The 22,665-nt window shown below is 46.0% G+C and overlaps 1 long non-coding RNA gene across 1 annotated transcript in view; it reads left to right on the forward strand.

Annotated features, from left to right (window-relative positions):
- The window catches only part of LOC309855336, a 114,731-nt gene that overhangs the window by 78,241 nt on the left and 13,825 nt on the right, over positions 1 to 22,665 (forward strand). The window contains exon 2 of the long non-coding RNA XR_014306729.1: positions 19,799 to 19,992. This is a non-coding gene — a long non-coding RNA (uncharacterized lncRNA). The remainder of the gene's footprint in view (positions 1 to 19,798; positions 19,993 to 22,665) is intronic.

Consider the following 22,665-nt stretch of genomic DNA (forward strand, 5'->3'; position numbering starts at 1 on the left):
GACAGCTTGGGTCCAGGAACCTCCATCACCCCAGACCCCGCGCTGCAGGAAGCCCAGGAAGGGAAGGAGGGATCTGGGGGCAAGAAGGGCAACCGATGAAGAGTCCCGGGGGCGGGGGGGGGGGCAGCGGAGGAAGGAAGGGTTTTGGAGAGCAAAGACAGAAAGTGTCCGGGGAAAAGGGAGAGTTCCCAGTATCTTCCAAATTAGTTAATTCGTTGAGTTTTAAAGAAGTCTTTTTTCCTGAGATGATGCCCTAGTCCCCCAGAAAGCATCCTCCCAGTCAGTCTGCAGAATAAGGTGTGGGGGTGAGGAGAGGGGTGGTGCTGGGAGTGAAAACAGGGCCTGGGGGAGGGAGCAGCTCTTCCAAGCAGTGGCAGAGACTTTGTGGCAAGAAACACCTCCCCAGTGCTGGCAGGAAATGAGAGGAAGGGAGAATGGCTTCTGACATTTGGCTACTCCTCCTGCGCACCCAGCCTCCAATTCCCTGGGGTTCACCTGGAGACCCCTTAGCAGACCTCTTTCTCCCCACTCTCTCCCCAGCCCCTCCCTCTCTAACCACCCCACACCCCTGTACACACACCCCACAGACTGCGTTGTGGAGAGGTCCAAGTTCATTAACTATGCCGGATTTGCGTTTTGGAACAGGTGACCGCCTGCTAGTCTTCCTCTATTGAACTTTATGAACATCAGGGGTGCATGGATTGTACTCTGAGAGTAAGGAAAGGAGTGGAAAGAGCTTTCAGGTCCCAGAGGGTGCGGGGGAGTGAGTGGGATGAGAAAGACATGCGGCCTCTAGAAGTGGAGGGCCAGGGACTCACAGAAACAGCCCACAGAGCCTCCATGAGGCCCGAGACACCTGGAGACCAAGAGGTAACCTTCATTTCGAGGCAAGTTCCTGATCAGCCAGTAGCTGCCTCTTTTCTGGGCTGGTCTAGGGGGTAGGAATACATCTGTTCAAGACAGAAGTCTGTAGGAGATGCAGCTGCTGGTTCTGGCAATTCTGAGCATCAGAGTCTTGACTGGAATGACCGAAGACCCACCTGATATACATATCTTCCTGGAGACGTTCTTTATTGAAGGACCTACAAAATGCACTCCCTACCCGCCGAAAGATTAATTGAAAACTCACACTATAGAATCAAGCTATGTATGATTTTACTCCACGGTTAGCTCAAGCATAATTATATGTGATAATTATACTGTGCAGTTCTGATATTAATTACAATCCATCCTCATTAAGGAATTAACCAAACCATGGTGGCTGGGGGCAGGGAGGAGGAGATAGTTTTTGTTATGATTTACTCTCAATTTTCCCTCTTTTAGGTTATGCTATTTCCCCGACTCCTGTGCCCCAGTGGTTTGGGTTGGGATATTGTGTTTCTTGTATCAAGGTCCTCATGACTAACCACAGAAAATCATCTGTCTGTGTTTATGCGACTCTTCCGGGTTCGCTTAAGTAAAGAATCCTTACCAGACCTGCTCCATAGGAAAGGGCGTTTCCTCCAATATAATCAGGCCAGTGCCAATGACTAGCTTTACTTTATATGGGATTTCTATTTGAATGATCCTAGCTTTCTGTTTCTCCTCGTCTCCTCCTGCCTGCTGCTTCTGTCTTCAGCGCATTGCCCTGCATGGTGCTAGGGTGAAGGGGTTTGAGCTTGACTCATTTTGGGGGAAGAGTAACTTCCAGATTGAGTCCGAGCTTAGAATAGATTGCCTTTGGTAAAAAATATGGGGATCCATATGCTTCCTTGTAACACTGTTAAGCGCCCTCCCTGCTTCAACTCAGGAATATTACTGTTAACTATTTCACACACATGTTTGGATGGGGTAACAATGCACAAAGTTTGAACATGGATCCTGTTCGGGACTCTTAAAAGTAATTCATCCATTTTGTTTTGTTTTATTTTTTTTTTTATTTTTTTATTTTTTTTTTAACAGTATTTTTTTTTTTAAAGATTTTATTTATTTATCTGACAGAGAGAAATCACAAGTAGATGGAGAGGCAGGCAGAGAGAGAGAGAGGGAAGCAGGGTCCCTGCTGAGCAGAGAGCCCGATGCGGGACTCGATCCCAGGACCCTGAGATCATGACCAGAGCCGAAGGCAGCGGCTTAACCCACTGAGCCACCCAGGCGCCCTGTTTTGTTTTATTTTTAAGTAGAAGCCATTGTTTATGTTTTCTAGGGTCTGAGAATCCCAGTGGAATGTTGGAGAACATGATGCATTCTGTTACCCCTGCTACCATACTCGTCCTTTCCATATTCTTTTTTTTTTCTTTTTCCTTTTCCTTGTCCTCTTGTGTTTTTCACTTTTCCTTTCTTCCTCTGCACTGCTAGCCCACTCGTCTTAGCCGAGGCTGACACATGAAAACTATCCAGTGGTCTGAATGGGCCACGGGAATGAAAGCAAGCCGTGGGACTGGCGGAGCCTTATTCAGGACACAGTGTACAGGGTGGTGGGGAGAGTGTTTCATTGTTGAGACTCCTGACATTAGGAACGGCTGAACTCCACTTGTCCTTTGTGGCATGGCTAAGACAGCAGCTGAGACTTCTCAAGAGGACTCCGTGATTTCCAGTGGTTTGGACTGGACAGTTATGGGTTATCTAGTCAGACGGAGGGGGCACAGAGCAAGGTGTTCCAACTAAGAGCTTAGTTTGGAAGTCTGATGGCCTCGAGCCTGGAAGTTAAGCATCCCTGACCATACTGAGTGGAGGACATAGTGGATGGCACCTAGTCCTGGGGGTAGGGGGCTGGAAAAATACCAGGGCCTCCTCCTGGAGTGGAGGGACTGTTTACTCCTCATTGGGTGTGTACATGTTCAAGGGGCGTGGTGGAGGGGGAGGGCTGGCCAAGGGAGTTTCTGCACTAGCCAGAGAGAGGGATTTAAATATATCATCTAATTGTTTATGAAGGTGGAAACTGAATTCATCACCAGGTCCATGGAGTAAATCCGGGGTGGGAAACAGGAGGCAAAGAAGGTGAGGAGTGTGGTTACTATGGAAGTAGAGTGGAGGCAAGACAGGCCAACACTTCATGGCCAGAGCAGAGTGATGGGGTGGGGGACAGCAGCACAGTGGTGTCAGCCTGAGCGGATGGCATGGAGTGGAAGTATCTATGGTCTAGGGTTCTTGGCATTTGAACCCCAAGGACCTGTGTAGCGAATAGAGTTGAAGCCCCAGTCTGGGATGTGTGCTTGCAGCTCAGGGGCTATGGGAACACCAGGGTTTCCCCTGGATCCTGATATGGTTGGATGGGGAGGGGAAGGCAGGCAGAGGTGGGGAGCCACGTAGGGAGGTGAGAAGAAGGAAGTGCAATGGGTTAGCAATGGCATCTGGGCAGTCGGGCTTGGAACGCGCTCTACCACTCACAAGAGCCTCTGGTCCGCACCTCTTCTGAGCTCCAAGTCCAGCGACATTATGTTTACAGCTTGTTAGCTTGAAATCAGCCACAGGGAGAGTATGAATACTGTAGAGTAGCAAATGCCACCAAGCAAGACCTCTTCTCCCCTGGAGAGCTGGTGTTTGTTATTTACCAGCACCCTACTGGGACCAGAACATCTTTCGTGCCTCCCTAGTGTTGGGGGTGGGGTATTGGCATGGGCTTTATTCTGTGCAGTTAGCTCAGATGCTACCCAGACTGGAGCCTCCCTCTGAGGAGCCGGGAGAGAGAGAAGCAGGGGAAAGGGCAGAGGGGCTGGCACCGGATCTGACAGCTGTGAAAGTTGTCACCAGAGGGCTTGCTAATGAAGGCCGATGAAAGTAGCCATCAGCAGCCCCTCTTTTTTTAGACTTTTGACCAATCGCCTGGCTCTGGGTCTGGCGTGTGGGCACCATCACACTGTGCTGGGTAGTGAAAATGGATACAGACCTGTTGAAAAACAAATTGGCACCAAGCACCGTGAACTTACAACATGAATGCCCTCTGACCCGGTAATTCTCCTTCTGGGAATCTGTCCTAAGAAATTAATCCTAAACACATTCTCTCTCTCTTTTTTTTTTTTAAACCTATGATGCAGAAAAATAGCTTTATTTATATTAGCAAAATTGGAAATTAATTTGAAATTCATCTAAATGTCTCACTGTAGCAAAATGGTTAAGTAATCTATGGCATATAGATTACTTAGTAGATTATTATGCAGTGATTTAAAAGGATGTGAAGAACGTGTATGAAAAATGTGGAAATGCTTATGACAAGCGGAATACAAAATTGTAGAGTAGCGGTTTTCCGAAGTGTGTTTTTTGGAATCCTACTCCCTTGTCAAATATATCTGGGAGATGCTTGGTATCATATGCCCCACTCCGGACTTCCTGAAGCACATCAACAGAGAAGGTTCTGAGAAGTTCTGTGGTTTGACCCACTGCTTCTGAACTTATTTCACCCCATGCTCCCTAATCCAACCAACATCGACTATCATCCCTGATGGTTGAGATTTCTGCAGAATGGAGTTTTGGGAAATGCTGACATGCTGAGGGGTTATAATTGCATTAAAATGTCCATCAGAATACAGAGAAAAGACTGGAAGAAAAACGTGACATAATGCAAGAAGGGACCACAAGTAGCAGTGAATGGGAAAGATTTTTAAAACTTCTTTTGTGTGTACATTTGCCAAAAATTTCTTAATATACATATATTGTTCTATCAAAAATTTTTATAAGTTCTCTCTTAAGCAAGATTGTGTCTTTCTATAGTTTCTAACTGCAGATTGAGCATTGTGCTTTCTGCCTGGTGAATAAAATGTCCAAATAAGCCAGTAGGATTTTTGATAAGTAGAGTCCCATGGCTGGTATTTATGATAGCACGATGACAATTTTAGGGTGTGAATACAGGTTTGATATCAACCTCATTCATCACAATGAAAAAGCAACAGTCTTTAAACAACTAGGAAACATCTACTTAGTAGCTGAAGGGGTGCCTTGCTTGATTCAGAGCCCTTGACCCATATTACTTACTTACTCTTCAGGCCAACCCCACAAGGTAGGTACTACTTCTACAGATAAGTAAACTAAACCACGAGAGATAGGGTAACATGCCTGCAGTTCCAAGCCTTGTGTCTCCAGAGACCAGATTCTTTCTCAATATCCAGAGCTGCCTCCTGCTGAGGGGCCAGTGAAGACCCGGTCTCAACAGACAGGACTTCATGACGGCTGATTTAATTTAGACATGAAACCATTCCTGCTGGTTGAGAGGGCTGAGGCCCTACCCTGTTGGCTCAGGAATTGGGAACAATCGGGCCCTTCCCTTCCTCTGGTTATATTCTGAGGTGGGGGTTGCTCTCTGAAGGTGGGAATAGTGCAGACACAAGAAAGAGGGTATTTTGGTCATCCGGTGTCTGAGGAGTGTGGCAGCCACAAGCTGCCATCCACAATCCTGGATGTGAGGTCCTGGATGTGAGAGACCGAGGGAGGTAGGGTAAGGAAACGGGAGAAAAGAAACCCGTTCTGCATAGGTTTAAAAGCCATCGATCCCAAAGGAGACGACTGCGGGGTTGGTGAGTCTTTGATGGAGTTAATCAAAGCCCATCATTTGCTCTTTCCCCCTCAGAGGAAGGGGGAGGCCAGGCTGGGCACCGTGTCTGCCAGAAAGAGCCTCTCCTGGTCTTGGAGCCTGTTGTGAAATCAGCTCAGTGCCGCTCACCTGCTTTGTCCTAGATTTTCCACTCTGGTCTCCAGAATTCAAGGCCCTACTCTTTTCCCCTTGATACTCTGGCTCTTTTCCCATTTCCCTTCAGCTGGTCCGCTCCAAATGGGAGGCAGGCCCAGTCGGGGCCGACTCCAGGTTCTCATAGGACGGTTGCTAGCTGGTCCTGTGTTGTTCCACCAATTATTGTCTCATTCCACATGGACACTTACTCTTCTCAGCAGATCTGTAACACACCGCAGGCACGATCCCCCCGCACAGCAAAGCATTCGACTTGCCTGCTGACTCACACCTGCCTTGTAGTGCACTCTGAGTTTGCTGTTCTCTTCTTATTAACTTTTATTCTTTCCCATATTTTCCACTTTTTTTTATTCTTAGGTATTTATTTATTTATTTTCTATAAAGAATTTATTGATTTACTTGTCAGAGACAGAGAGAGCACAAGCAGGGGAAGCAGCAGGCCGAGGGAGAAGCAGGCTCCTTGCTATGCAAGGAGCCCGATGTGGGACTCTATCCCAGGACCCTGGGATTATGACCTAAACCAAAAGCACACGCTTAACTGACTGAACCACCCAGGCATCCCTTATTTATTTAATGGTATCACTTCCCTGTCTTCTAATAGTTTTAAAAATTTACACTGGTTAACACTGAACTTCATTGGGTTTGCTTTGGACCAAGTATCCGGTTTGTCAAATCAACCTTTGTATTAACTTAAAATTGTCTTCCTTATTTATAGCTCCTGGGCCATTGATCAGTCTTGCTTCCATGGAAGGGTCTTTCCTAGAGCAAAATTTCTCTGCAAGGAATGCATTATCTGAATTGTGGGTGGCTAGACTGACAAGAAAAATGGAGCCAATATCACGGTAAGGGGGCATCAGCAATGTTCTCCTGCTCCTTGTGAAGCAGGACACCTGAAGAACAATGAGGGTATCCACTCCCCAGTCCACCACCCTAAGGAGAAGAAAGCGTGTTGAGACTGGAGAGGTTGCATTGGGTGGCATGGCTTCTGCGTGTGAGAACACGTTGGTGAGGGGTCATTCCTTGAAGACAGGAATAATAATTTCGGGGTCTGGCCTGGATGTTGTTTATTATTGTCATCATGATTTTTTAAACAACATTGTTGAGAAAAGAGTCTGAAGACCACTTATGGTTGCTTTGGTCACTTAAAAATAAAATGATGTTTCAGTCATTCCTTAGTCCCTCAGTGGCTTTCCTTGCCCAGCTGTGTAATAGTGTAACAGAACTATCCTGGACAATCGCAGAGGGACACTGAGAAGATAGAATAGGACAGATACTAATACTAATAATAGCAATGAAAGCCAACAGTCATGAGTGCTTGCCCTGTGCCAGGCCCCAGGCGCTGTGTTCTGAGTGCTCTGTAGTAGGCCCAGGGTGACCCTGTCTGTGAAATAATGGGAGTTACCATCAACGCTCTCTCACCCGTTTTCCTTACCATGTCCCCTGGATTCTGTTTTCGGTATTCTTCCTCCCAGCCCCTGCTGTCCCATCTCAGAGAAGCCCCTCATCTCCACTCATGCCGGCCTCTTCCTCTCCCTGTCCCTGCTCCTCAGGTGCTTCCACACTGACCAGCTAACAAAGTCATGTCCGCTACACCACCCCCCACCACTTTCCACTTACTGTTCTTCCATGTTGCCCTGTCCCCTGGCCTGGTGTTCGGGACTCTCTGTATTCTGACTCCAGATGACCTTTCCTGTCCCCCAGTGCTCCTCTCCAGGGCTGCTCTGCCTGGTTTGTTGGATTCCCTTAACTGTCCTGGACCTTGCTCTGTGTGTTCCTCCCGGCCTGTGCTGCCCCTTCTCCACTTGCATGTGCTCCCCGACGTCATCTCTGCACATCCTTCAAGTCCAGCCCGAGCTCTTGTTCCCACACTCCGTCTTCCCCAAACACACTTGCCATCACTTCTTCCATTAATACATGCACCAGGCAGCGGTCTGTTTCCCATCTTTGGTGTTGTCATTCTGGGTTGTTATTTAATTCCTCTCCCTTTTTGAACATGTGGGCATCTCCACTAGATTGTAAATTCCTTGATGATAGGAGTCATGGGGAGATAAATACACACATACACACACACACATACACACACTTCCTCACAGCATCTAGTCTGTGGTAGACCACAGCAGCCCATTTGGCAATGCTTTGATCAATGAAGGAATGCCAATATATAAATGTAGTGCCAAGTCCAAGGGTATTAGTTTCCTTCTCAGATTTATTGAAAAAAAAAAAAAAAAGGAAAAAGAATCTTCTGTATAAAGTGGAACAGGAGAGAAATCGGGGAATGAGGCACACGGGGGTGAGACAGGAGAGTGGCCTCGAACAGTCTTGAACAGAAACTTGAATAAAAGCCAGGGCTTTGGTGCTTTCGCTGAGATGTTCTGGGGCTTTGCTTAAATAATTCAGAGTCTGGACTCCCCAGATAGTTAGGAGAGCTAACCAGTAGCACGGTAGCTGGAGCACACTGCAAAGAAATTGCGCAGTGCTCATTACGGTACGGAACAATAATAACAATTATGATAATAATGATGATGGCGATGGTGATGGCGAAGGGGATGCTGATAATAAGGCAGCAGCCCCAGCAAAGTCTCCACCGCGGGAGGAGGACTCGGTTTCCTTCTTCTGGTGGAGAGAGGTCTGTGGCTACTGAGGTGGCTCAGGGCCCCGGGGTTCCCTGGGCCGAAGGGGCCGCGAGGGCCTGGTCAGGGAGGCTGGCCAACAGGCTTCTGGCTGGCAGAGGGGAGGGAAGTCATTTCCAGGCCCTTTGGTCTTGACTGAAAACAAAGTGAGGGTCCCTGAGTTCTCCTATAAACGGTAATGATAACACAATTATCATGCAAAACAAAAATTAAGTTTAATGGTGCAAAGCCAGGGTGTACTGGGGAGGTAATTCATATTAATTATGTTTGGATTAAAAGCTTATTTCTTTTGTTAGCATCTGCAAGTAGAAACTTAGCTGTTAGAAAAAAATCCGCATATAATTATGGTCTCTTATGGAGGAGCAGTGTTGGACTTAATGGAGCATTCCTGCTCTCTTCAAGCTCCTGGAGAATGGTAATATTTCACATTTTATGAAACACAGAAGAAATAAATTACAGGTTTAATGATAAGAACTACTTGGGCTCATAATGAAATCTGATTGGCCAGTTAATCCACCGAGACTCTCAGATGCGAACCATCCAAAAGGGGTAAAAATGATGAAAAATGAAATTAAATGGAAAAACCTTCACCCGCAGCCTCTTTTGTGAAGGCTGGGGAAGCACCAAGCAGCGGGAGAGGGGCCCCGGGGCTGAGGAGAAAAATCGCTTTCCGGGGTGTGGGGAGAGCAGATCAAGGAGGGGATTTCCCTGGGCCCTCCCCAGATTTCCTGTGGAAATGAAGCCTGGGGATTTTCTGTGGAAGAAAGGGATGGGGACCTGAGGAGGAAGGGAGAGAGGCTGGTCTCCCTGTTGAGAAAACCCCCCGGACCCCCAGCGAGGCCTGGCCCTGAGCGGGAAGGCCAAGTCTGCATGAAGGGTAACCGGACTTGGGCTGAGTTGACTGCATTTTCCACAAACAAGGAAATATTCTGCTAGAGAAGAAAGGTGAAAGTGTCCTCTGTTTCTAAGTGCAGGGGGCACTTCTGGGCCTGAGGCATGTTCCCCAGAGGGACTCAAGGTCAGCCCTCCCCCTGACTCTGTTTTTGTTGCCTGCAGTCTCTTCGGCACTTTGGGAGTGGGCCCACCTCTGTTTGGTAGAGCCGTGAGGACTGTCCATTCCTTTTACTTTTTAAGAAAAAATTCTTTTTTTCCTTTTAAAAAAGGTTTTACTTATTTGAGAGAAAGAGAGTGCACAAGTCGATGGGGGGTGGGGCAGAGGGAGAAGCAGGCTCCCTGCTGAGCAGGGACACCCCCCCCCCCCGCACCCCCCTCCCTCCCCCCCCCCCGCCACCATGTGGGAACTTGATCCTTGATCCCAGGACCCTGAGATGATGACTTGAGCCAAAATCAAGCCAAAATTGGACGCTTAACTGACTGAACCACCCAAGTTGATATCAGGAACTATATGGAACTATATGATTTGTTGGAACCAGGTGGAAACTGGAGCTAAATAAGACTTCTTCCATCCTCAGTCTCCAGCTGAGGACCGCCCTTACCACCAAGCTCACCACTGATGATGAAGTCCGTGGGTATGGGATGGGGCTGACTGTGCCGGGAGAGGGGAGCACTCATGGCACTAAGTCCCCCTGGTCTTTGCTGTTGGTCATAATGCAAAGACCATACATAGTGCCAAGATGGCTGAAGTAAATTGCAAGGACTAGAAGCAGGGGTTCGAACAGTGCGCCAGAGTGGGTGTACTGGCTAGGATGGGAGGGTGTGGAATAGAAACTTTGCTGAGAAAAACAGAAAAGTAAATTCCTGGAGCACCATATTATTGGACAAGGCAGGTCCCAGCTCAAAATGCAGCTGTTGCACTGGGACACAGTGCTGAGCTCCAGGAGTCTCTGAGAGGCTTTGAAGGGCCCTGTGGATTTCTAGAAGTTCTTGTAGGGTCCCTGGCCTCACACCCCTCCCTGGGGCTGCCTTGTTCTGGCTCTCCCCTGCCTTGGTGGTCTGAGCGCAGCCCCTCTTTATGGTAGATGCCCAAGGTGGATCTTGGGGATCACCGACCCTACCCCCTCACGGCACAAATGGAGAAGCAGACGTGACCCATGACCAGTGCTCAGAGCCTGCCGCATGTACGTAATACATGATAGCTGTCCCTTTTCCTTAAGTAACTTCCCCAGTGTTCTGTAATGCACAGGCCTGAAATACCATTAGCCCCAGGGTTTTGTTATGTGTTTTTTTTTTCTTTTGAGACTTTTAATTTTTAAATTTGTTTTAAAGAGTTTATTTATTTGACATAGAGACAGACACAGAGTGAGCACAAGCAGGGGGAGCAGCAAAGGGAGAAGGAGAAGCAGAGTCCCCACTGAGCAGGAAACCTGATGCAGGACCCTGGGATCCCAACCTGAGCTGAAGGTAGACGCTCAACTGACTGAGCCGCCCAGGCTCTCTAAGACTTTATTTACTTATATATTTATTTATTTTTAAAAGATTTTATTTATTTGACAGACAGAGATCACAAGTAGGCAGAGAGGCAGGCAGAGAGAGACAGGGAAGCAGGCTCCCTGCTGAGCAGAGAGCCCAATGTGGGCGTTGATCCCAGGACTCTGGGATCATGACCTGAGCCGAAAGCAGAGGCTTTAACCCACTGAACCACCCAGGTGCCCAGGACTTTATTTTTTAAAAGCAGTGCTGGAGCACCTGGGTGGCTCAGTGGGTTAAACGACTGCCTTCAGCTCAGATCATGATCCTCGGGTCCCAGGATCAAGTCCCATATGGGGCTCCCTGCTCAGCAGGGAGTCTGTTTCTCCCTCAGACCCTCCCTCCTCATGTGCCCTCTCTCTCTCAAATAAATAAATAAAATCTTAAAAAAAATAAAAGCAGTGTTAGTTTCATAGCCAAGTTGAGAGACAGGCACCAACATTTTTCTCATACCCCCGCTCCCATGCACACATAACTTCCGCCACCATCAACAACCCCCACCAGCGCAGTGCATTTGTTGCAACTGATGAACCTGGGTGGGCACATCATCACACAAAGGTTCACATTAGGGTCCCCTCTTGGTTTTGTATGTGCTATGCATTTAGACAAACGTTTAAGGATATGTTTCAGTTATCACAGTATCACACAGAGCAATTTCTCGGCCCTAAAAATCCTCTCTCTAACCCTGGCAACCACCGATTTTTTTTTTTTTTAACTGTCTCCATAGTTTTGCCTTTTCCAGAATGTCACATAGTTGGAATCATATAGTATAGAACCTTTTGAGATTGGCTTCTTTCACTTAGGAATATCATTTAAAGTTCCTCCATGTCTTTTCATGGCTTGGTAGCTCATTTATTTTCATGCTGAATCGTATTCCGTTGTCGGGATGTACCACTGTTTATTTACCCATTCGCCTACTGAGGGACATCTTGGCTGCTTCCAGGTTTTGGAGATTATGTATAAAACTACCATAAACACCTGTGTGTGGGTTTTTATGTGGAAACAGTTTCAACTCCTTTGGGTAAATATCAAGGTGTGTGATTGCTGGATCAAGTGGTAGAAGTATGTTTGGTTTTGTAAGAAACCACCAAGCTTTTTTCCAAAGAGGCCATAATGTGTTGCCTCCCCACCCGGGAGGTCCTCTTACTCCAGAGTTTGGTGTTGTCCATGTTTTGGGTCTTGGCAGTTCTCATAGTATGTGGTATATCTTGTTGTAGCTCTCAGTTTTTGAGCACTTCATGTGCCAAAAAACACGCTGGTACTTTGATGCACACTGTCATACGTAATTCTCTCTAAAACCCTCATTTTCAAAGGAGGCAAAAATATCCAATGACAAAAAGACAGCCTCTTCAACAAATGGTGTTGGGAATAATGGATAGCTACATGCAAAATAATAAAACGGTACTACTTTCCTACACCATACACAGAATAAACTCAAAATGGATGAAAGACCTAAATGCGTGACCTGAACCCTTTAAACTCCTAGAAGAAAACACAGGCATTAAGCATCTTGACATTGGTCATAGGGATATATTTGTGGGATCTGACTCCAAAGGCAAGGGAAACAAAACCAAAAGTAAAGAAACGGGACTACATCAAACCCAAAAGCTTCTGCACAGTGAAGGAAACCATCAACAAATGAAAAGGCAACTTACTGAATGAGGGAAGATATTTCCAAGTCATATATCTGAAAAGGGGAAATATTTAAATAAAGAACTCATACAGGTCAGTCACAACAACAACAACAGAACCACCAGATAATATGATTAAAAGTGGGCAGAGGACCTGAAGAGACATTTATCTAAAGAAGATGTAAGGTGGCCTCTAACAGACACATAAAAAGATGCTCAACATCACTCATCGTCAGGGCGATGCGGATGAAAACCACAACGAGATATCATTTTACACCTGTCAGAATGGCTATTATCAAAAAGACAAGAGATAACAAGGGTTGGCAAGGATGTGGAGGTAAGGGAACCTTGTGCACTGTTGGGGAATGTAAATTGGTGCAGCCACGATGGAAAGAAAATAGTTTGGAGGGTCCTCAAAAAAATTAAAGAGAAATCATTTAAAAAACTAAAAATAAGTCTGCCATATGATACCAGCAACACTGGTATCTACCTGAAGAAAAGGAAACACTAATTCTAAAAGATATACGTACCCCTATGTTCATTGTAGTATTACTGACAATAGCCAATATATGGAAAACAACCTTAGTGTCCATTGACAGATGAAGGGATAAAGAAGATGTGGGGCGCGCGTGCGCGCACACACACACACACACCCACTAGAATATTATACAACCATAAAAATCAATGAAATTTTAACATTTGTGACAACATAGATGGAACTTGTGGGTATTATATTAAGTGAAATAAGTGAGACAGAGAAGGACAAATACTGCATGATTTCACTTATATGTGGAATCTGAAAACACAAAACAAACAAACCAACCAAAACAAAACTTAGACTCACAGATACAGAGAACAGATGGGTTGGTTGCCAGAGAGGAAGGGGATTAGAAGGGGCGAAATGGGTGAAAAGGCTAACGAGGTACAAACTTCCAGTTATAAAATGTATAAATCAAAAAAATATGAGTAAGTCATGGGGATGTGATGTACAGTATGGAGAATACAGTCATTAATATTGTAGAATTTTACATGGTGACAGATGGTAAGCAGACTTCTTGTGGTGAGCATTTCATAATACACACAAATGTCAAATCACTGTGTTGTACACCTGAAACTAATGTGATGTTGTATGTTGATTATACCTTCATAAAAGACATAATATATATTTTAAAAAGTAGATGTCATTTTTCTACTTTACTAATAGGTAGAAGAGAACTGATATGATCAGGTAACTCAAGGTCTTCTGACTCCTAGTCTGGAATTCTGTCTACTTCAGGGTTGGGGACAACTGGGCTCCCTTCCCTTCCTTTCCCTTCCCTTCCTTTTCTTGCCTTTCCCTCCTTCCTTCTTTCCTCCCTCCCTCCCTCCCTCCCTTTCTTTTTAAAGGTTTATTTATTTATTTGAGAGAGAGAGAGGGCCCTCACGTCAGTGGGGGGAGGGGCAGAGGGAGAGAATCTTCTAGTAGGTTCCCTGCTGAGCAGAAGCCTGAGGTGGGCCTTGATCTCACAACCCATGAGACCACAACCTGAGCCAAAAACAAGAATCAGATGCTTAATCAGCTGAGCCACCCAGGCACGCCTCTTTTTTTTTTTTTTTTAAAGATTTTATTTATTTATCAGAGAGAGAGAGGGAGAGAGAGCGAGCACAGGCAGACAGAATGGCAGGCAGAGGCAGAGGGAGAAGATGGCTCCCTGCTCATCAAGGAGCCTGATATGGGTCTCGATCCCAGGACACTGGGATCATGACCTGAGCTGAAGGCAGTTGCTTAACCAACTGAGCCACCCAGGCGTCCCTCCCCCACCTCTTATTTTTCAATATCAATAATTTACCAACAGGCAAATGATTTTCTTATTACTTGTTTATTTTCCTTATTGCCTTTATTAAGTGTGGATTGTAAGAGAATTATAATAAAGTTATAAGAAAATTATAAATAAATAACTTTTAAAAAGAAAAAAAAGTTACCAATTGGCAAGTCTCCCCACCAAAAGGCCTTTGATGGCTTCCGTAATGGACCTTCGATCTCATGGCCTATGACATCCCCGCTGTTCACTAAACTACTGTTAGGTCAGCTAACTCCTCCCAGTCTAGCTCGCCATGCCTTGCCCTTGCACTTTGGCGTGTTTGTACTTGCGTTTCCCTCTGCCTGTCATGCTCCTCCCCCAGGCCTTCCGGGGCCACTGCCCTCAGTATAGAAGGACCTAGCACCAATGATGTTAGGGGTCTGTCTCAGTGCTCAATTTCATTTTCTGCATGGCATTTATCTCTCTCTGAAATTCTCTTATGTGTTTAAGAGTATAATCTTTAAAAAGGCAAGGATTGTGGTTCTTTTTTTAACGTCTATTTATTTGAGAGAGAGAGAGCTCAAGCGAACAGGGGGACGGTCAGAGGGAAAGAATCCTCAAGCAGATACCCCACAGAGCGTGGAGCCCCACACTGGGTTCAATCTCACGACCCTGAGATCATGACCTGAGCCGAAATTCAGATTTGGAGCCTTAACCTACTTAGCCACCCAGGCGCCCCAGGACTGTGTTCTATTAACCACCGTGTCCACAGCTTTGGATGAGGGCCTGGCATAGAGTAGAGATTCAGTCAGTCTTTGTAGGAGTGAATAAATGAATGCGAGAAACCCAATTCTGTCTCCAAGTCCATTTTCAGCTGTGCCTCCCAGGCCCTCCTCTTGAATTAGTTCCTCTTCTTGAAGCCGCCCAGCCCTCTGTAGGTGTGGGCGCTGCCATCTTCGCATGGAGGAGGGTACCACGCAGAATAGAAGCACGTGTTGCCACTCTGCCTTTCCCAAAACACAGAAGCCTGGGGAAATTGTCTTCAGCAGCAGTATAAAGCAGCGACCTTCCTGCCTGTGACAACTACACTCTTTTCCAGGTACAGCTGGCTGGCCTCAGTCAGCGGCTCCAAGGTGAGCTCTGGCTGAGAAGGAAAGGCGCAGGGCTGGTGGGCTGGCACACCCCCTCTCCCTGTCTCATCCCTGCCCTGCTGCTGCCCAGGTAACCCTTCTGGCTATGACATCCCAGCAGCACCCACTGCGCAGGGGGCCGAATTTTCTTCTCTCAGATTGCTCTGCAATGCCTGGAAGAGGGGGTAGGGGTGAGGAGGAGGTCTTCCTTGAAGAAATAACCTTCATTTCCAAGCCTCCCCCTGGGACTCAGATCCCTGGCTCACACAAGCTGTCCCTTCTCTGGTGTGGGTGGAGGTGGAAGGAGTAAAAGTGGGGAACTGAAGAGACTCTGAGTACCGCACGGTATCAGCCTCATGGTCAAGGACAGCACAGAATTGTGGGTCGGGGCGTAGACTCTGGGAGCCTGGCTGCCCTGGTTGGAAGGCAGCTTTGCCTTTTGCTAGCCACGTGAGCTTGGGCAAATCCGTTGAGCTCTCTGGGCTGGATTCCCCTCCTGTAAAAAGGGACGAAGAAAAGAGCTTACCTCAGGGTTGTTGTGAAAGGAAAGAAGTTAATATTTATAAAGTACTTAAAACATTGACTGGCATGTGGTAAGCTCTATGTTGTGAGTGTTTGCTATTTGTGAAATAAGTAAAAATTATCACCATTACACCTTCCATGTTGGTGATATTACGCAGTTTGCGCCACACTTTCCCACATAGGATTTGATCCTGTCTCTGTAATGGTGGGGAGTTTGTTCTTTTTTCTATGCCTTCTTTCTGTCTTTCTGACTTCTTTCCTCCCTCCTTCTCTCCTTTTCTCTTTCTCTCATCCTCTCTGTCTCTCTCTTTTTCCCTCAGATGAAGAAACAAATGGGGAGGGAACTGGTTTGTCCGGAACCCCTATGTTTGAGAGGTCCCTTACGTATTTATTTGGTCCTCTTAACAACGTTTAGAGTAAATAATATCCCATTTTACAGATTTGAAAAGAGAAGCTTCCGCTTCTGAGTTCCACCCTAGTAAAAGTGGAATCTGAGGAGGAAAGAAATCTGCTCTGCCCGGACTCCAGGCTGGACAGCTCCTCACCTTGGGATGCATTGTGGGTAGCCTGTGTATCTTCACTTAAGTGCCTGGCTAGAGCTGTTAATTCTGTTCATTTAACCTATCATAAAACCCAAACAATTAAGTTTTTTTCAAATGACTAGGCTTTTGGAGAATGGGATCAGCAAACAGGAGAGAGAATTCTCTTTACGTGTAATTATGATTCACATTTCTCTAAACAGCAGGGCTCCCACCAGCACAGCAAGACCTCTGGTGGTTTAATGAAGAGACTCATGTCTGGTCCATGAAGGGCAATGCCTTGGCCATGGCATTGTAGGGAATGGCATGGGAAGAGATGGCTTCAGCAGGTGTGGGAAGATGAGGCTAGGATAAGAAGATAGAAGGAAACGTTTAGAAGCGATCTCTGCTGGTTAATGGAAATAGCCAGGTACAGTTGGCATAGTTTGCTCTTGTCATTTTTTTCTATAACTAACAGGTTTGAAATAAATTTGGGGGAAAGATGAATAGGAGCTGATCTCAGTGTGATAGAGTTCGCATAGAAATGGACTTTCTTGACCCAAGACAGTGCCTCCCACATTTTTTAAAAGTTGGGACATCCCTATATTACTTTGTTCAGTCTGAATCCCACAGATGGGGGCTTAAACAACAAAAATTTATTTTCTCACAGTTCTCGGAGCTAGAGGTCTAAGATTGAGGTGTTGGCAGAATTGGTTTCCTCTAAGGCCTCTCTCCTTGGCTTGTGGAGGGCTGTCTCCTTCTCCACTCTGCATGGTTTCCCTCTGGGCACAGCCCCCCCGTGCCTCTTCCTCTTCATTTAAGGGTACCAGTCATATTGGATTATATGACCCATAGGGTCATATTTATTTAATCTTACTTCTTTAAAAGCCCTAGGTCCAATACAGTTCAGTCCGACCACAGCCCCTCCTGTTTATTTAATTCTGATTATCTGGTTTCATATCTGCCTTCTTCTAAAAAGCAGAAACAAGTACCTCATTTTTCTAAGTGAGAGGAATGAAAACACCTTTTATTAGAATGTTTTTGAGACTTTGATGGCCAATTTTGAATCAACCAAAGATATTCCTGGGAATGCTGCAAAATCCTGGCTGGAATCACCACTTTCTGGACAGTGAGAAAGGAAATAGAAAGTACAGATGTTAGGAGAGGTATATTTGAAACTGTTGAGGGCTTATTATCTGCCAAGTTAAATATATTGCTCAAGAGAATAACAGATACTCAAGTATCCTTGTTAAGCATATTGTCTAAGGTCACACAGTTCTTGAACAACAGCACTGGGATTTGAACCCAGAGTCTGAAACCCAAGTCCAGCTTCTGTCCACTACATAGGCCGAGGCCTGATTGGTTTTCATAATATATGGCTAAGTCTCTGTACCCATTTGCTAATCATCGTTACTATGTGTGCAAAACTTACTGGGCAGTCATCCAACACAAACCCTATTAGGCGATCCACATACCAAGGGGGAAATATCACTTCCCTTTGGAGGAGCGGCTTCTGTGATTTTAGAGGTTGGCTGACAATTAGACCCAGCCCTCCAACCACAGGGATGGGTCTACAACCTAGATCAGGCCAATGAAAATATCTTATTTCCATGACTACCATGATAGGTCCAGGCAGTGAGCATGTGACAAGCACTGGACCAACCACAGTCCTCCTTGAGGATTTTAAAAACTGAAGCTGGGAGAGAGAAATTCTCTCTTTCCTTTGGGAGTGGGAGGGCAGGGCTGCTTGGATGTGGATCTGGGACCCTGGAGGCCCTGCATGTACTTCCCCACGTGGAGAAAAGAACCTGTGGAAGGCAAGAGTGAAGTCAACACACAGAGGAGCAGAGGCCTGAGGTAGAGAAAGAGAATTCTGAGAGCACTGTGGTCTCCCGCTCTCGCTGTTGTGTGGTCATGTGCTACCTTTTTCCAGTTGTAGAAATTGTCTCTTTGGTCTGTTAGCTTGGACCAGGTTTCTGTCTCTTTGTAACTGGAAACCTGACCAACAGGCTGACTGTTGAGTAGATGCACATGAAAGGAAGCCACAGTGCGGTGTGAGGAGCGTGGAATACGGAACTGGGTTGTCTGGTTTGAGTTTGGATCTGATAGTTTAGTAAGTCCTTGATTTTGGAAAAGAGAGTTTCCCAGAATTTTAGTTTATCGAGTTGTAAAATGTGGGTAACAATACATTGTCTTTCTACCACCTTGAGTACATCTGAAGAGAAACTGAGGTAAAATAGGTAAGAAGGAAGTGTAGAATTCCAAGCAGGAGGTGAATAAAGAGTGACTTTTCCTTAGGATGGCAGAGGGGAGCTGCTATGCTGGCTACTTGTGGGCAACTTCTGCCATAGAAGGCTGACACACAGTGAGAAATTTTGAAACATTCGAGGAAAGCAAGAGATGATAAGTTTCTTACACAAAAGGAAACAAACAATAGAGCCAGCAGCACCAGCTTTTGTTTATTTCATTTATTTTTAATTTTTTTACAGCAGGTGAGAGAGCTCAAGTTGGGGAGGGGCAGAGGGAGAGAGAGAATCTTTTTTTTTTTAAAGATTTTATTTATTTATTTGACAGAGAGAGATCACAAGTAGGCAGAAAGGCAGGCAGAGAGAGAGAGAGAGAGAGAAGCAGGCTTCCTGCGGAGCAGAGAGCCCGATGCAGGGCTCGATCCCAGGACCCTGAGATCATGACCCGAGCTGAAGGCAGCAGCCCAAACCACTGAGCCACCCAAGGCGCCCCGAGAGAGAGAATCTTAAGCAGACTCTCTGTGGAGCACAGAGCCCATGGTCTTGAGAGAAGATCATGACCTGGACTGAAATCAAGAGTCTGGACATTTAACTGACTGGGCCAGCCAGCCAAGCACAGGCTTTTAAAGCAATTATATTTAATATCCTTCAGGAGATACAAGAGGCCATTATATCCATGAAACAAGAACAGGAAATTTGGAAACAAGGACAAGTTGTTTTTACAAAAGACCAATCCAGGCACTTAGAAATGAGCAGTAGGATTGCTAGAGACAGAATGGATACAGCCAGGCAGTCATTAAGAGACCAGCAGGTGCTAGTGGTGAACAAAAGCAGATGGGAGGGAAAAAGTCATTTATAAAATAACCAACTCAAGTGTGAGTTGGGCTAACCAGCCAAAAAGAGAGGATGAGTGCTGCCCACAGAGGGAGCAGCCTACGTAGTTGTGTGAGTAGAACAGAAGGCAGGCAGGCTGGGTGAGCAGGGCCAAGGGAGAGCACAAGCTGTGGAGAAGTGAGGTTGGTCCCCGAGGGGTGGTGAGCAGGTCACGCCAATGGGCAGCCATTTTAGGTTTGGGCTTAAAGCAAACTTCAGTTAGGAAGGCAGGAGAAAAAATATCTATCCGAAAGGGCTTCAAAACCTTCCTCCCGTCACCTGGCATGGAGAATACTGTTGCTCAGAGAGAAAAGGCTGCTTTGGGGTTTGAAGAGGAGAGCTTCATCCTTGTCCATCCAGCTCACTGTCGGTGTTTCACAGACACAGAGCACAGTGGGAAGTGAAACCACCCACGGGAATCCAGCAACAGAAACGTCCCCACACCGGGCAGCCAGCGATGGCAGATGGAGTTAGGCCAGACAGAGACTGGATGGTCACCGAAAGTCATGGGCACGGGGAAGTCCGGCGCTGGAGGGAGGACAGTAAAGCAACCTCTTCCTAAAGATGCAGACCTGGTATGAGCAGGGGTGCGGCGGGGTGGGGGTGGTCGGGGAGGTCGGGCACACTTAATGTACAATGACTTTTTAGTTCTCTGTGAGGCCGGGCTGAGCTCTTGCTCTTCTGTTCTCCAGGATTCTGTGAACTTCCGTCCGTGGATGGGGCTGCTTGTGTATTTATAAGGAAGCCCTTTTTAATCTCCTGAGAAGAGAAAGGAAACTAAAGGGCATGGAAACGGTTTCACACTTAAAGCCCGCCCTGCTCGCAGGGAGTTAAGTCAGGTCTGAGATTTATAATAAGGGCTTTCAAAGAAGAGGCTTGGCGGTTTTGCCTGAAGCAAGGGGCAGGAGCAGAAACCAGGGGAATGGAGATCTGCTAATCTGTAATCTTGATAGTCAGTTACGTGCCAATGTGTCGGTATGTTTGCTACTTGGTGTTGTGTTCAGTTTTCCCCACAAAGCGCGAGTTCAGTCTTTACCACAACCTTTTCCCATCTTCGTGAAGACACGAAAACAACTTTTTAAAGAATTGCTGTAGATAAGGATTTCTTTATATCTATATGTGCAGCAAACCAGAAGGAGACTTGGACAGCAGGAAGTCGTGGGAATGACAGTGATAGAATACTGGTTGCTGGCTCAGGATCGCTAGGTTTGTGTACAGGAGATGTGCTCTGGGTGAGTCCAGTGCTATTTCTAAGAAAAGGCTAGCTCTGGGAGGGGCCGTCTCCCCCAGCCAGCAAGATTTCTAAGTCTATGTATGCACGCGGAGAAGTGTCATATGGATGTATCTGTGTATTTATGACACTGTAGACGTACATATATAACTTAAGCTGTTTTAAGGTATATTATATACACACACAACTAGACAATGTGTGAATAAAGACCACTCGGTTAAAAAAATTAGGAAACACTCATAGAGATTCAAAAGGCACACTAGTACGTTTATATACAATAAAGAGGTTTATTGAAATGTACTGAACTCAGCATTCCCCAAATTGATTTGATTTGAAAACTTTTTTTTTTTTTTAAGATTTTATTTATTTGAGGGAGAGAGTGGGTGCGCATGAGTGGAGGAGGGCAGAGGGAGAGGGAGAAGCAGAGGTGGAAGCACGAGGCAGAAGGAAAGCCTGAACCAGAGCCTGTGCTGGGTGGGGTTTCTGTAGGAAAAGCAAGGCAGGGCAGAGCATACAGTGCAGGCTGGGGTGGCCTGAATTTCTAGTGGGCTTCGGCCAGGGGTGGTGTCTAGTTGCCTGGTACCTGGCACTGGCGTGCGTTAGAGCAGAGGACGATTGGCTTGTGTGAGGGACTTAGAGAAGGGGTAGCTGGTTTGTTGTGACAGATGTGGTCCGGGTGAGCCCTTGGTCAGCTCTAAGGGCTAGTCCTGGGGAGGGGGCAGGCTCTCTCTGGCCAGCAAACTTTTTAAGACAAGAAAACATGATAAAACAGGGGCGCCTAGGTGGCTCCATTGGTTAAGCATCTGACCCTTGATTTCAGCTCAGGTCATGATCTCAGAGTCCTGGGATTGAGCCTCGAGCTGGGCTCTGCACTCAGAGAAGAGTCTGCTTGTCTCTCTCTCTCTCTGCCTTGTACTCCCCTCTTCCCATGTACATCTGTGCACCCTCTCTCTTTCTCTCAAAAACAAATAAATAAATAAATAAATAAGTAAAACTTTTTAAAAGAGAAAATATCATAAAATACAGGCAATGAAAAACATGATTAATATAGTTACATAGAGACATTTTGGAAGCGTGTACCTGGATTGACTCCTAAAGTCAAGATTTTGGAGGCCAAAGCAGGTAAAATCAGTAGTTCCTCATAAAGAATTGTCTTTGTTGTATTAATCACAGTCTGCTGAGGAAAACAGAAGCCGAAGGTCTTGGAAAGTCACAGAGTAAAAGAGAGAGATTAAAGTAATTCAGAGATCGTCTAAGACTGGAGGACAACAGGGTGATGATGGGGTTTCCAGACCCTAAGGTGAGTCATTGGGCGGATCGCAACCTCAGAAGCTGGAATAATGTAAGAAACACTATCAGAGGATGGCAGGGAATAAGTGGAGAGATTGAGACAGAAGAAGAGGGGGAAAGAGACAGAGCGACCGAGGGAGAAAGAGACAGAGGAGCAAAGACGTTTCACCTCCTCTCAGATCTTGATTTTCCTGCCAGTTTGACAAAATCTACCAGGAAGCCAGCTGCCAGAGGAAGCTGGGAGAAGTAGTTTGCAGACTTCCAGCCCCATCGTCGCAGAGGACAGTTGTGGGACAGATAACAGGCAAAAACCCGCCACACTTAACAGAACTCGATGTTGTCTGGGACAGTTTTGTAGTGAGCTTCACAATACCTAGTTTCTATATTATGTGGTTATTGTTCTAGTCTCAATGAATCTTGCAAATAATCACCTTGACCCATACTTTCCTCTAAATTATCAGTAGTTTGACTAATCAGCGTGATTGTTTATTGCTGCGGTGCTCTAAAGGGGAACATGTATAAACAAGCTTTCTCAGACTATTCAAATGAAAGAAAAACTTATGTGTACAAAGAAGTTCTTAGCAGGAAAACATCATAGGAAAAGAGAAACACTCGCAATCTAAATGTTTAAGAACAGGTGATGAGTTAAGAGAATTTTAGTATATTATTTTGATTATTATGTAGCTATTACTATTAAGGATGGGCTTTATGCAATGAAGTCCATTCT

Source organism: Mustela nivalis (assembly GCF_964662115.1).
Source record: "Mustela nivalis genome assembly, chromosome: 20".
Lineage (NCBI taxonomy): Eukaryota > Metazoa > Chordata > Mammalia > Carnivora > Mustelidae > Mustela > Mustela nivalis.